Below are 14,838 nucleotides of genomic sequence, written 5' to 3' on the forward strand. Positions count from 1 at the left end.
TTTCATTTGTGTACGTGTCCACCCGTCGAAGTGACCTCACACCGTCAGGCTGTCAGTTGGCAGTTTTATACTCTGATGTTTCCCTTGCCTGACTTGCTTGGCAAAAACCGACGGTCAGTTGTTCGGTCGGTCGTCTCAGTGGATGACATGTATCTGGTCTTTTGACCGTTTCTGTGTTCTTAATGTTCATGTGTATGTGCAATTCATCTTGTTGCTGTATAGTGACTGTTTTAGCACTGTTTTGATTTGTTTGTGGAATTGTCTTTTGCGGTTCCATGTGCATGTAGTCAGATTTTGGATAGTCAGTTTGGTCTTAACCCTGTCTGTGTATTAGGATTTGGTGAAGCCAACTTGTGTAATTAAATGCTTGTCAGTTGACGCTGTTAACTTTCATTCTATCACGGTATCGGTTATTGCATCTTAGGTGGATTTTGTGTGTGTGTTGGTCAGCATTTAAGCTGTCACTACTTTGAGTTGAGTTGCCATCTCGTTAAGTGAACATAACTCTCGGCTACCTGTCTCACTGCTTACATGGCTGTGAGGACTTTTCTCAGGTCGATTCTTGGAGCAATGTCAGTGGATCACTCCCTTCTTATATGATTTGATTGTGTCTATTGTTTAAAAATAATGTTTTGTTTAAATTATTCCCATTGCTAGTGGCCTTCAGCCAACAAATGATTTGAATTCATCTTATCTGCTTAATAAGGTCTTCAGCTGCCCGTATAGCTTGTGTTACAGTCAATTTTTAATGACTGTTTCCAAAATTATTTTGGTATTTTTTAACGTGTAATAGTCTTTCTCATTCGTAACTCAGGCCTTCAGCCACTAATTGTTCTGAAGTATTGCTTGTGGCCTTCAGCTGACAAATAATTTCAATTTTTTCTTAATAGGGCCTTCAGCCATCAGTGTAGCTTGTGTTAGTCATTTTTTTTAAAATGATTGTTTTAAAAAAATTATTTCCTTAAGTAGCGTATGTGTTTACTGTGCAACCAACGGTAACTGATTAGGCCCCGTCAACACCTTTTCCTGCTTTTCCTAAGTCCCATGTTTCAGTGGGACTTAGGGAAAGCAGGAAAAGGTGTGGATGGGGCCTAAGCAGTTACTGTTGGTTGCACAGTAAACACATACCCTTAATTTAAGGAAACAATTTTTTAAGGACAGTCATTCTTAAAAATAATTGACTAACACAAGCTACACTGACAGCTGAAGGTGTAACAAAGAAGAATTCAAATCATTTGTTTATTGAACACCATAAGCAATAGGAATCATTTAAACAAAATATTATTTTTAAACAATTGACACAATCAGATTATATAAAGAAGGGAGTGATCCACAGTCAAGAGTTATGCTCACTTAAAGGGATGGCTACTCAAACTAGGGACAGCTTAACACCAACCAACACACTCGCAAAATCCATCTAAAGTGCGATAACCGATACCACGATGATAACCGATACCACGATAGAATGGCAGTTAACATTGTCAAATGACAAGCATTTAATTACACAAGTTGGCTTCACCAAATCCTAGTACACAGACAGGGTTAAGACCAAACTGCCTATTCAAAATCTGACTACATGCACACGGAACCGCAAAGACAATTCCACAAACAACTCAAACAATTCTAAAACAGTCACTATACAGCAACAAGATGAATTGCAAGTAGACACGAATGTTAAGAACACAGAAACAGTCCAAAAATCATATACACGTCATCCACTGAGACGACCGACCAAACGACCAACCATTGGTCATTGCCAGTTGAGTAAGGCGAGGAAAATGTCGGAGTATAAAACTGCCAACTGACAGCTTGAAGGCACGAGGACACTTAAACGGACGGACACACACACAAGTGAAAGTTGCACTACTCGAATATAACGATCCATTTAAGTGAAACTCGCCAAAACCGGACATCTACGCGATCGCGCACTCTCATGGCCACATCCTTCTATCAGGAAGTGCATATATAGCCAGCTCCCTCAGCAAGTACTGGCACTGCCGGAGTTCACTGCTGCTCCATCCCAACTGAACTCCGACACACGACGACCCGGAAATAGTAGAAGTCACTCCAAAGATAGTACGACAGTACTCGCTGTCTATAAATGCCGCTGCTGCCACTCATGGACAGACAAAGTGAGCAAACATAGTGGCACCAGTGAACGGACTAAGCAAACGAGAGCTCACAATCCGAATACACGACACCATCTTATTGATGGCACAATAACTAGTCGGAGCACGGCTCGACCTCCCCCCCCTCGAACAGCAACCCAGGGGTTCACATCTCAAAATGAAGTCAACCAGCAGCTCTTTAACGAAGGCGAAAGACAATGGCTACGAGAAAGCCTCGAGCAAGATTCCTGTGTGGACCCTACCGGGCAGAGGCGACACCTGCCGACTGGCAACTTGACATCTCTTTGAAAGGAAAGGACCGACGAGTTCCGCAAGATGACCGATTCAGCTCAACGAGGAAAAGAAGCAAGATACCCACTCCGACCCGTCCGTGCAGAGGGAACGCCTGCCCACAGGCAAACCGACATCACTGCACCGAAGAAGGTACCGAGCTAAGTCTCACGAGATGAACGACTTTGAGAACTATCCGAAGCTGAACAATGCAAAGGAGCTATCAGAATTTAAAGGGCAGCGAAAGGTCGGTCACCTACTCAAGAACAAATGTAAGGCAAATGAGGTGATGTCTCGAAACAAATGCAGCAGGGGATCAGAGAATTTAGCAAATGCTGCACCTAACCTCTCAGAAGACATAAGCGCATTATTCCTGGGCTGGCTCACATGCCACCCTGAAGATAGCAGGTCCTGCTCCCCAGTCACCATCCGCTTTCCATTTGGTTAAATGCATTAACTGCGCCCGCACCCTGTCTAACTGGCTGCCACTAGGTCGAGTGCCTTCGAGAAAGCCGACGGAGTCCTCGAGACCCCTAGTAGGCTTAAACCTAAACTCAGTGGCTGCTTCTGTCGCACCCACAGCGTCCAATGTGACGTCGAATCACTGGAGGACGGTAGTACGGAAACGGTTCACTAAGTCTGGGGCCGAAGTGCCAGCTCGTAATGAGGTGGCCGCTCCTCGACAGGACGATGCCTGACTGGCATTGGCATCGGTCACCTAAAATGACCGAATAGCGAAGACAAATATCGTGCGATACACTGACGTAGTTACACGTTGAACCGACGGTAACTGGAATGGAAATATTACACTCGTAACCTAGCTCTCCTACCACTGAGACGTGGGTACTTAGGGAAGGCGGGAAAAGGTGTGGGTGGGCCTCATCAGTTAACCGTCTGTTGCACAGTAAATGTGTACACTATATGTTAGGAAGTAATTTTTTAAAAACAATCTTTTTTTAAAAAAATGGCTAACATAAGCTCTACTGTGAAAGCTCTAAGTTTTCTTAAGAAGAATTCAAATTATTTGTCGGCTGAAGGCCACGAGCAATACTTAAGAACAATTAGTAGTTGAAGGCCTGAATTACAAGTGGGGAAGACAACTACACATTGAAAATACCAAAATAATAGTAAAACAGTCATTTAAAAAAATTAACTGTGGCTCAAGCTACACTGATGGCTGAAGGCCTTATTAAGAAAGAATTCAAATTTTTTGTTGGATGAAGGCCGGGAACAATACTTCACAACAATTAATGGCTGAAGGCCTGAATTACAAATGAGGAAGACAATTACATATTAAAATACCAAAATAAATTTAAAACAATCACCAATAAATTGACTGTGCCAAAAGCTACACTGATGGCTAAATGCCTTATTAAGAAGAATTCAAAGTACTTGTCGGCTGAATCATTTCAACAAAATATTATTTTAAAACAATTGACACAATCAGACCAAATAAAGAAGGGAGTCATCCACAGACGGTGCTCCAAGGATCGGCCTGAGAAAAGTCCCTATAGCTGCGTACGGTGAGACAGGCAGCCAAGCATTATGCTCATGTAACAGGAAGGCAACTCAAATTAGGGACAGTTTAAACGCCGATCAACCGTCTTATCAAATCGACCTTACATCTGATAACCAGTACAACGATGAAATAATTCAGGCGAGGGCAAAGTGACAGACAGCACTGCATCTGTAGAATCCAGCTTTTAAAACACCGAAAGGAAGGCAGAAGGAACCACTCCACAAATTCAGTATGCAGACAGCGTTAAAATAACTGATCAACAAACACACTAGATACACGTGGAACCTCAAAAACAATTTCACAAACAACTCAAACAATGCTAACAACAGTCACTGTGAAACAACAAGCATGAACCACAAGTTGATGAAAACACAGAGGGCCCTGAAGTGGTCGGAAGACCAAATGCATGGTGTCTGATGAGACAACTGACCGAATGACCAACCAATGGTCATCCCCGCTCAAGTCAGGCAAGGGAAGGTGCCAGTAGGACTTGTCGACTGACAGCTTATTGCAATGAGGTCACTTCCATGGATGGACACACACACACACACACACACACACACACACACACACACACCCACACACACACACCAGTGAAGGTTGCGCTACCCAAAATTAAGATTCATTCAACTTAAACTTGCTGAATCTGGATCTCAACACGGTCATGCACTCTCGTGACCACACCCTTCCATCGGGCAGTGCACGTAACGCCAGCTGTCCTGGCGAGTACTGGCGCTGAGCGGACCTCACTGCTCCTCCTTCCTAAGCCAACTAGCTGACACTCGATGACCTGGAAATACTAGAGGTCGCTCCAAAGATAGTACCACAGTAATTGCTATCGATAAGCTCTGCTACTGCCACTGAAGCAAGCACAGACAAAGTGGGCAAACGTAGTGGCACCAGTGAACAGATAAAGAAAACGAGAGACGATAATCCCAGTACATGATGCCAACCTGTCAATGGCACCGAGGTGAGCCAGAGCATGGCTCATAACCCTTTGTTATGAATATTAATTTTTAGTTTTTAATAAACCATGACATTATTTGAGTACAATCTCGCTGTCACTTTTCAATATAGTCTGTTTTGTTTGAGAAAGAAGATATGATCCAAACAGGCTGTTTTATTGTTGATGCTATTAGCTAACTTTCACTGTTAGTCATTTTCATACATCCATTACTAATAATCAGATTATATTTGTGCTATACATACATGTGAAAGTGATATGTATCTTTACTTATGTACTGTCTATTTAATTAACTGCCAAAATATATGACTTTTCACTCTGCAGTTGTGTTTATACTGATATGGAGCTTCCTAGCAGTTTAAAATTGTGTGCCAGACTGGTACTCGAAGTCAGGACCTTTGCTTTTCATGCACAAGTGCTCTACCAACTGAGCTATGTGAGCACAACTCACGACCTGCAGAGATATCCTTTCTTGTAGGAGTATTTGTCTTGCAAGTTTTGTGCTAGAGGTTCTGCGAAGTTTGGAAGGTAGGAGATGAGGTACTGGTGGAAGTAAAGCTCCGAGGATGGGTCGTGTGTTGAGCTTGGGTAGCCCAGTCAGTAAAGCACTTGATTACGAAAGGCAAGGGTACTGAGTTTGAGTCTTGGCCTGACACACCGTTTTAAACTGCCAGGAAGTTTCATATACCATATTTACTCTAATCTAAGCTGCACCTTTTTCCCGGTTTTTGTAATCCAAAAAACTGTCTGCGGCTTAGAATCGATTGCAAAGTAAGCGGAAGTTCTGAAAAACGTTGGTAGGTGCCGCCACAACTAACTTCTGCCGTCGAATATATGTAGCGCGACACAGGCATGCTCTGCAGGCACAAAGATAAATACTGGTGCCAAAACCTCTTATAACATTTCAGCTCCTCAACACCAAATTAAAACGTTGCATTAGGAGGTGTCTGCTTCGTGCAAAAGGTCTTGAGTTCATATTGACGACAACAAGTAATTCTTCATTACAGACGTTTATTTACAAACAGAACTGACAAACTTCACAGACTCAACAACTGACTCTCAGAGCTAACCGCACTGCATATCCGAACTAGCAACTGACAACTCCTAGGTGTACTAATATCTTTCCAAACAATGAGAGTCTTTGACAATGTTTTGTTTACAGTACGATAGCAATTCACGACTTAAAACTAAATTAGACATTACAGAATTTTAGTACAGATTAAAGTAAGTAAAAGGATCAGTACATATAAATTCTTACAAGCATAATTTCCAAATAGATTTTATAACATTTTTCTACCAGCTTCTGGATAACCTTCACCAGATTTGTACCGATGTTTCCAGAAATATCTTGACATTTGATTCTGGATATTTCTTGAGTGATTTAGAACAACTATTTATATGCAAAATGATTTAAATCGGGTTCAAAACGTAAATAAATCTTTTTAGCAATATTTCTTGATACAAATCGTCTTTCGAAATTAGGTTATGAAACAGTTTTCACAAGTTTTCGTATTTTTGCGATCATAATATAGAATTTCTCCATAGAAAGTTCCAGAAGTGTGCATTAAACGTTCATTTACAGACTTTCTCTTTAGCTGGTGAGTTTTTAAAAGTATCTTGTCCATATTATACGAAATAATTTAGCTCAAAACTGATAATTTATACAATTAATCAGAGCTACAGCAAACAGTGAGTCTTTCTTTTACAAAATGAAATATAATTACAAAATTGAATGAAAATAGGTTACTAACACTAATATATATTTACATTAATTCTATTTTTGTTCTTTCTGTGCAAAATGTCCTAATATTGACACAGTACAATATTTAAACATCACCAAAGTTTCCCTTTACATTTTGCATATCTGTATCGACATCCCCTAAAAGTCTACAGTATCGAATACTTCAATATGCCCTGTAATGTTACACTCTGCGTCAGTAAATAAAGTAGAAGAATGTAAACATTTATGTCACATATTCTTTCATGTTTGCTGCTGTCTCTTTTAAATCCTGTCTGCTTAATAAACTACGAAACTAGAGTGAGACAACAGCAAACGCGGAAGAATGTACATATCGTGTCATTTTTATTCTTTTGCTGAATAGTGATACACTCAGAAATGAAGCATGACAACTGCCTAGATTTTTAAATCTAAGATGACTAATTTGTGTGCAGAATGTAATGTAATAAAAGGCGCCTGCAAAGATTTTCACACAGAGAAAAATTTTCGTTAAACTCTCGTTCAGAACATCTTCTGTCATACACAATCTACTATTTTGTTCTTGTTGATCACTATCAAAGAAAGCTGCAGTGTAAGTAACAACAAATAGCAGTCTCTTGCCAAATAAGGATGGAGCGCTTGACACATAGCAATGGCTACTTGGTGAAGCTTATCTTTTAAGTTTACAACTCAAACCAAACTACTGTACCTATATCTTCATCCATTCAACCTAACTTGTGTCTCACGTTAGAATGGACCAACTTTGTTTCGATTTGGTGGTGCGGTCTAAAACTTTTCTCTCCCCTTGAATTTCGAGTCTCAAATATCAGGTGCAGCTTAGATTCGGGAAATTTTTTTTTTCTTGATTTCAAGTCTCATTTTTCAGGTGCTGCTTAGATTCAAGTGCGGCTTAGATTCGAGTAAATACGGTAACAGCCTGTTTGTATTGTGTTTTCTAACTTAAGACATATTGAGTCTGTGGATTCCCATAAGAACAAAATTCAGTTTATTTGCTACTATTGTGTATGTGTAAAAGTTCCCATGTGGTATAATTCTTCTCTGAACTTTTTGGTCATATGTTCAATAAACATGGAACCTAAAAGGCAATTTTTGTGTGCCAAGCTTCAACTCATTTCAGATTTTGTATTGCACATTTTCTTAAAATTCCATTCATAGTGATACACCTGTCCTCTGTAAATGTCTCTGTAAACAATCAAAGTTGCTAATGATATTCACTGTTTTCTTTCCAATGGCTTATTAAACAAGTGCAGAGGTGTATAAACCGTGTCTGTCAAACTTACTGCACTTTTAAACCAGTTCTCACATTGTGTGTATCCTGCCATGAACTATTTTGACACTAGGGGAATTGGCTACATGCAGACAAAACATTTTTGTGTGTTTATCTTTTGCAGGTGCCAATAGACTCATTTCAAGTGAAAACACTAATTTTAGTGACTATGATGTATTAGAACCTTCCTCAGGAAGGAATAAGGGATAGGTTGGGTTTTAATTTTAAATGAGTCTGTCATTAGTATTGTCACTCATAAACAAAAACAGTTTATTTAAGTTTCAATGCCAATTTTTATGTTCTGAATGGTGGCCATGTAGATTGAAATTGTAAACAATAAATATTTGTTCATTATCATACTCTTAGTATTACATGAAAATAAGTTTCTTTTAATATCTGTGAACTACGGCACATTGCCTGCAAAGAATTATTCCAGAAAATATTTGCAAAATTCAGTTTTGCCAAAAATAAGAGAATAACTACTGTCAAATAAAGCAGCTCACCCTCAGATAAGAGGAGGAAAGTTGCAGGTATGACAAATGTCTTTGATTCAGTCAACCACTACCGTATTAACTCGAATCTAAGCCACAGTTTTTTTCCGGTTTCTGTAATCCAAAAAATCACCTACGGCTTAGAATCGAGTGCAAAGTAAGCGGAAGTTCTGAAAAATGTTGGTAGGTGTCGCCACAACTAACTTGTGCCGTCAAATATATGTAGCGTGACACAGGTATGCTTTGCAGGCACAAAGATAAATACTGGCGCCAAAACCTCTGCGTCAGTAAATAAATTAAAAGAAAAGGTAGAAGAATGTAAACATTATGCCATGCATCCTTTCATGTTTGCTGCTATCTCATTTAAATCCTGTCTGCCTAATAAACTACGAAACTAGAGAGAGACATCAGCAAACATGGAAGAATATACACATCATGTCATGTTTATATTCATATTATTCTTATGGTGAATAGTTGTACAGTCAGAAATGAAGCACGGCAACTGAATAGGGGTGAAATGTTGATGGATTCTTATCTGTTTCTGTTACATGTAAATGATCTACTAAATATATTGAAAACAAAGATTCCAAGACTAACCAAGCGGGAAAGCGCCGGCAGACAGGCACAATGAACAAAACACACAAACACACACACAGAATTACTAGCTTTCGCAACCGATGGTTGCTTCTTCCGGAAGGAGAGGGAAAGACGAAAGGATGTAGGTTTTAAGGGAGAGGGTAAGGAGTCATTCCAATCCCGGGAGCGGAAAGACTTCCCTTAAGGGGAAAAAAAGGACAGGTGTACACTCGCGCACACACACACACATCCATCCGCACATACACAGACACAAGCAGACATATTTAAAGGCAAAGAGTAAGGGCAGAGATGTCAGTCGAGGCGGAAGTACAGAGGCAAAGAAGTTGTTGAAAGACAGGTGAGGTATGAGCGGCGGCAACTTTAAATTAGCGGAGGTTGAGACTTGGCGGATTTCGAGAAGAGAGGATATATTGAAGGGCAGGTTCCCATCTCCGGAGTTCGGATAGGTTGGTGTTGGTGGGAAGTATCCAGATAACCCGGACGGTGTAACACTGTGCCAAGGTGTGCTACCCGTGCACCAAGGCATGTTTAGCCACAGGGTGATGCTCATTACCAACAAACACTGTCTGCCTGTGTCCGCACAACTCTACATACAAAGTTTGCCAAGGTAATCCCATTCCTGATGTCCAGGCGGAGCTTCAAGGAATCCTCAGAACCTTAGGCCCCCTACAAAACCTTTCATCTGACTCCATCAAACTCCTGACCCCTCCGACACCACGCACTCCTACCTTCTACCTACTTCCTGAAATTCACAAACCCAAACATCCCAGCCGCCCCATTGTAGCTGGTTACCAAGCCCCCACAGAACATACCTTGGCCTACTTGATCAACACCTTCAACCCATTACATGCAGTCTCCCATCCTTTAGCAAGGGCACCAACCACTTTCTTGAACGCCTGGAATCCTTACCCAATCTGTTACTCCCTGAAACCATCCTTGTTACCATTGATGCCACTTCCTTATACACAATATTCCGCACGTCCAGGGCCTCGCTGCGATGGAGCACTTCCTTTCACGCCGATCACCTGCCACCCTACCTAAAACCAATTTCTTTATTACCTTAGCCAGCTTCATCCTGACCCACAACTTCTTCACTTTTGAAGGCCAGACATACCAACAATTAAAGGGAACAGCCATGGGTACCAGGATGGCCTCCTCATATGCCAACCTATTTATGGGTCGCTTAGAGGAAGCCTTCTTGGTTACCCAAGCCTGCCAACCCAAAGTTTGGTACAGATTTATTGATGACATCTTCATGATCTGGACTCCCAGTGAAGAACAACTCCAAAATTTCCTCTCCAACCTCAACTAGTTTGGTTCCATCAGATTCACCTGGTCCTACTCCAGATCCCATGCCACTTTCCTAGACGTTGACCTCCATCTGTCCAATGGCCAGCTTCACACATCCGTCCACATCAAACCCAACAACAAGCAGCAGTACCTCCATTATGACAGCTGCCACCCATTCCATATCAAACGGTCCCTTCCCTACAGCCTAGGCCTTTGTGGCAAACGAATCTGCTCCAGTCCTGAATCCCTCGACCATTACACCAACAACCTGAAAACAGCTTTCGCCTCCCGCAACTACCCTCCCAACCTGGTACAGAAGCAGATAACCAGAGCCACTTCCTCATCCCCTCAAACCCAGAACCTCTCACAGAAGAACCCCAAAAGTGCCCCACTTGTGACAGAATACTTCCCGGGACTGGATCAGACCTTGAATGTGGCTCTCCAGCAGGGATACGACTTCCTCAAATCCTGCCCCGAAATGAGATCCATCCTTCATGAAATCCTCCCCACTCCACCAAGAGTGTCTTTCCACCGTCCACCTAACCTTCGTAACCTCTTGGTTCATCCCTATGAAATCCCCAAACCAACTTCCCTACCCTCTGGCTCCTACCCTTGCAACCGCCCCCAGTGTAAAACCTGTCCTATGCACCCTCCCACCACCACCTACTCCAGTCCTGTAACCCGGAAGGTGTACACGATCAAAGGGAGAGCCACGTGTGAAAGCACCCACGTGATTTACCAACTGACCTGCCTGTACTGTGACGCTTTCTATGTGGGAATGACCAGCAACAAACTGTCCATTCGCATGAATGGACACAGGCAGACAGTGTTTGTTGGTAATTAGGATTACCCTGTGGCTAAACATGCCTTGGTGCATGGCCAGCACATCTTGGCACAGTGTTACACCGTCCGAGTTATCTGGATACTTCCCACCAACACCAACCTATCCGAACTCCGGAGATGGGAACTCACCCTTCAGTATATCCTCTCTTCTCGATATCCGCCAGGCCTCAACCTCCGCTAATTTCAAGTTTCCGCCGCTCATACCTCACCTGTCTTTCAACAACTTCTTTGCCTCTGTACTTCCGCCTCGACTGACATCTCTGCCCTTACTCTTTGCCTAAATATGTCTGCTTGTGTCTGTGTGAGTGTGAGTGTGAGTGAGCGAGCACCTGTCCTTTTTTTCCCCCTAAGGGAAGTCTTTCCGCTCCCGGGATTGGAATGACTCCTTACCATCTCCCTTAAAACCCACATCATTTCGTCTTTCCCTCTCCTTCCTGAAGAAGCAACCATCGGTTGCGAAAGCTAGTAATTCTGTGAGTGTGTTTGTGTGTTTTGTTCATTGTGCCTGTCTGCCGGCACTTTCCCGTTTGGTAAGTCTTGGAATCTTTGTTTTTAATATATTTTTCCCATGTGGAAGTTTCTTCCTATTTTATTTACATGATCTACTAAACATTTATACGAATTTTTATTCCCATGCACCAAATGAAGCACGGTAACTGACTAGGGGCGAAATGTTGATGGATTCTTATCTGTTTCTGTTACATGTAAATGATCTACTAAATATTTATACGAATCTTTATTCCCATGCACCACATCACACAGGACTAAAAATTTATAGTAAACAAAAAGAGTATTTGGAGACTGGTTCTCTGAAAATATTGCTGTATAAACTATTGCAGGACAAGTGTTACTATTCCGACAAGAATTTTATGGCAGACAGTGTTACAGTTAGAGTACATTGTATAACATATAAATAATATTGCTAGAAGGTGTCTAACCGTAACGCACAATTTTCCATACTATTTCCTTTTTAATGAGTAATAATATCTCTTTTATAAATTTCACATCTATTTTGTATAAAAAATTGTAACTCGTACGTGGTATTATAATAATTTTTATGAAAAAAATATAATTTACTTTTTAATCTAATGCTTCATATAAACTTGATATGTCTCCTGTGTAACAAATCAAACTACTTCTGAATGCTACGCAATGGCACATATAAATCGCAGGTCATGCTACATAAATCAAATTCCTTTTCGATTTTAATTATATGAAACACAAAATCTCAAACCCTTTATTTTCTTCAAGTTATTTTGAGAGAACGGCAGGCAGAGAGGATTATATTTTAATTTTAGAAATGACTGTAATCTCTCTCGCCAAACTAACTTCTTGTCACATTTTCTGTGCTCCACCACAAAACCACTCCTTTTAGTACATTTACACGTAGTTTTTTCAAAATTTTCCCTAATTCTCCATCCTTTAACCTGTTTTGGCGGTAACACAACCACCTAAGCTTTATGCACATCGTTGTCTACCAACCCAAGTTCACCACAGGATCAACTTAGCCCAGCTTTCACCAACACTTTTTCGCCTTTTTTCACACCAGATTTCCAGTTGCTTTCTAGTTCGCCTTTATCTTTCCCAATATATTTTTATTTTCATTTTCATTTCTGCCTCATGTTCCACCTTCTAATACTATGTCACCCTCACAACACCCCCACAACGACCCCATTAAGTTTTATTTACATTCCCTCCGCAAACATGCCTTTGCCTTAGCCAGATTACGCTCTCATATTTTATTTTCTCAGGCATGTCTGACATTTGGTATTACCCCCAAAGGCCTCACACTTAAAGTTCCCATCTCTGGCTGCAACCCTTCTTTCCATCAGACCCTATACCAGTTCCAAACTGAACAATCCATTGCCGTCACCCACCTAATCCTTCATCTACACATCAACTCAGCCAATGAACACACCTGTTAACTCCTATCCTTAATAAAAGTCCTCAATCTTTCCTCTCCCACATCCACTCCGGCTGTTCAGAGCATCCTCTCCTACAGGCCAACCGCAAATTAGAACAGCATGCCACCCTCCACCTCAAGAAACTATCCAATCTCCTGGTTTCCCACCTCCGGAAAGGCAACTCACTCACCCTTCACAACCTTTCTAGCAAACCTCCAGTCTCTCCCATCTACTCTACTCCCACTTCCAGCTCCACTCCCTCCAAAACCTCAAAATTCCAATCAACACAATCTGGAACCACAAAACCTTAATTCAGTAGTTAACCTTTCTTCCAAACCTCTCTCCCAGTCCGAAACCTCTGTCCTTTCCAAAGGCCTCACCTTCAGCCCCACTCCCAGATTCAACCAAGCAGCCCTCGTCAACGATTTACTCTCCTACAATCATACTCTCTGCTGGAAATATCAATTTGCCACGAAAAAAAAAAGATCCTAATCCTACTCCTAATGATCCAACTCCCCAAGACACAATCCAAATTGAACCCTGCCTGGAACAGTTCCATCCTCCGTCACAGTGGGACCCACCTCCTCTTCCTCAAAATCACCCTCTCCAAACCTACCAGGAATTTCTGACTTCCAGCCTTGCCTCTCAATCCTTCTTAAAAAACCTTAATCCTACTCCCAACATCACCACTGCTGAAGCACAAGCTATCCGTGATCTGAAGGCTGACAGATCCGTCGTCATTGTTCCGGGTGACAAGGGTTCCATGTCCGTCATCGGGAGTATGTGGCTGAGGGACTGTGTCAGCTTTCAGACAACACCACATACAAAGTTTGCCAAGGTAATCCCATTCCTGATGTCCAGGCGGAGCTTCAAGGAATCCTCAGAAACTTAGGCCCCCTACAAAACCTTTCACCTGACTCCATCAACCTCCTGACCCCACCGACACCCCGAACCCCTACCTTCTACCTTCTTCCTAAAATTCACAGACCCAATCATCCCAGCCGCCCCATTGTAGCTGGTTACCAAGCCCCCACAGAACATACCTCGGCCTACTTGATCAACACCTTCAACCCATTACATGCAGTCTCCCATCCTTTAGCAAGGGCACCAACCACTTTCTTGAACGCCTGGAATCCTTACCCAATCTGTTACTCCCTGAAACCATCCTTGTTACCATTGATGCCACTTCCTTATACACAATATTCCGCACGTCCAGGGCCTCGCTGCGATGGAGCACTTCCTTTCACGCCGATCACCTGCCACCCTACCTAAAACCAATTTCTTTATTACCTTAGCCAGCTTCATCCTGACCCACAACTTCTTCACTTTTGAAGGCCAGACATACCAGCAATTAAAGGGAACAGCCATGGGTACCAGGATGGCCTCCTCATATGCCAACCTATTTATGGGTCGCTTAGAGGAAGCCTTCTTGGTTACCCAAGCCTGCCAACCCAAAGTTTGGTACAGATTTATTGATGACATCTTCATGATCTGGACTCCCAGTGAAGAACAACTCCAAAATTTCCTCTCCAACCTCAACTCCTTTGGTTCCATCAGATTCACCTGGTCCTCCTCCAAAACCCATGCCACTTTCCTTGACGTTGACCTCCATCTGTCCAATGGCCAGCTTCAAACGTCCGTCCACATCAAACCCACCAACAAGCAACAGTACCTCCATTATGACAGCTGCCATCCATTCCACATCAAACAGTCCCTTCCCTAGAGCCTAGGTCTTCGTGGCAAACGAATATGCTCCAGTCCGGAACCCTTGAACCATTACACCAACAACCTGAAAACAGCTTTCGCATCCCGCAACTACCCTCCCA

General features: G+C 42.1%; 1 protein-coding gene and 1 long non-coding RNA gene across 6 annotated transcripts in view; one reads left to right on the forward strand and one right to left on the reverse strand.

Moving 5' to 3' along the window:
• The window catches only part of LOC126326982 (uncharacterized), a 124,540-nt gene extending 118,458 nt beyond the window's left edge, over positions 1-6,082 (reverse strand). For all 3 annotated transcript variants that reach the window (XR_007560970.1, XR_007561021.1, XR_007560922.1), the window contains exon 1: positions 5,597-6,082. This is a non-coding gene — a long non-coding RNA (uncharacterized LOC126326982). The remainder of the gene's footprint in view (positions 1-5,596) is intronic.
• The window catches only part of LOC126326285 (cilia- and flagella-associated protein 58-like), a 369,658-nt gene that overhangs the window by 220,753 nt on the left and 134,067 nt on the right, over positions 1-14,838 (forward strand). The gene's annotated exons all lie outside the window — the stretch shown is intronic.

Source organism: Schistocerca gregaria, chromosome 1, assembly GCF_023897955.1.
Source record: "Schistocerca gregaria isolate iqSchGreg1 chromosome 1, iqSchGreg1.2, whole genome shotgun sequence".
NCBI lineage: Eukaryota > Metazoa > Arthropoda > Insecta > Orthoptera > Acrididae > Schistocerca > Schistocerca gregaria.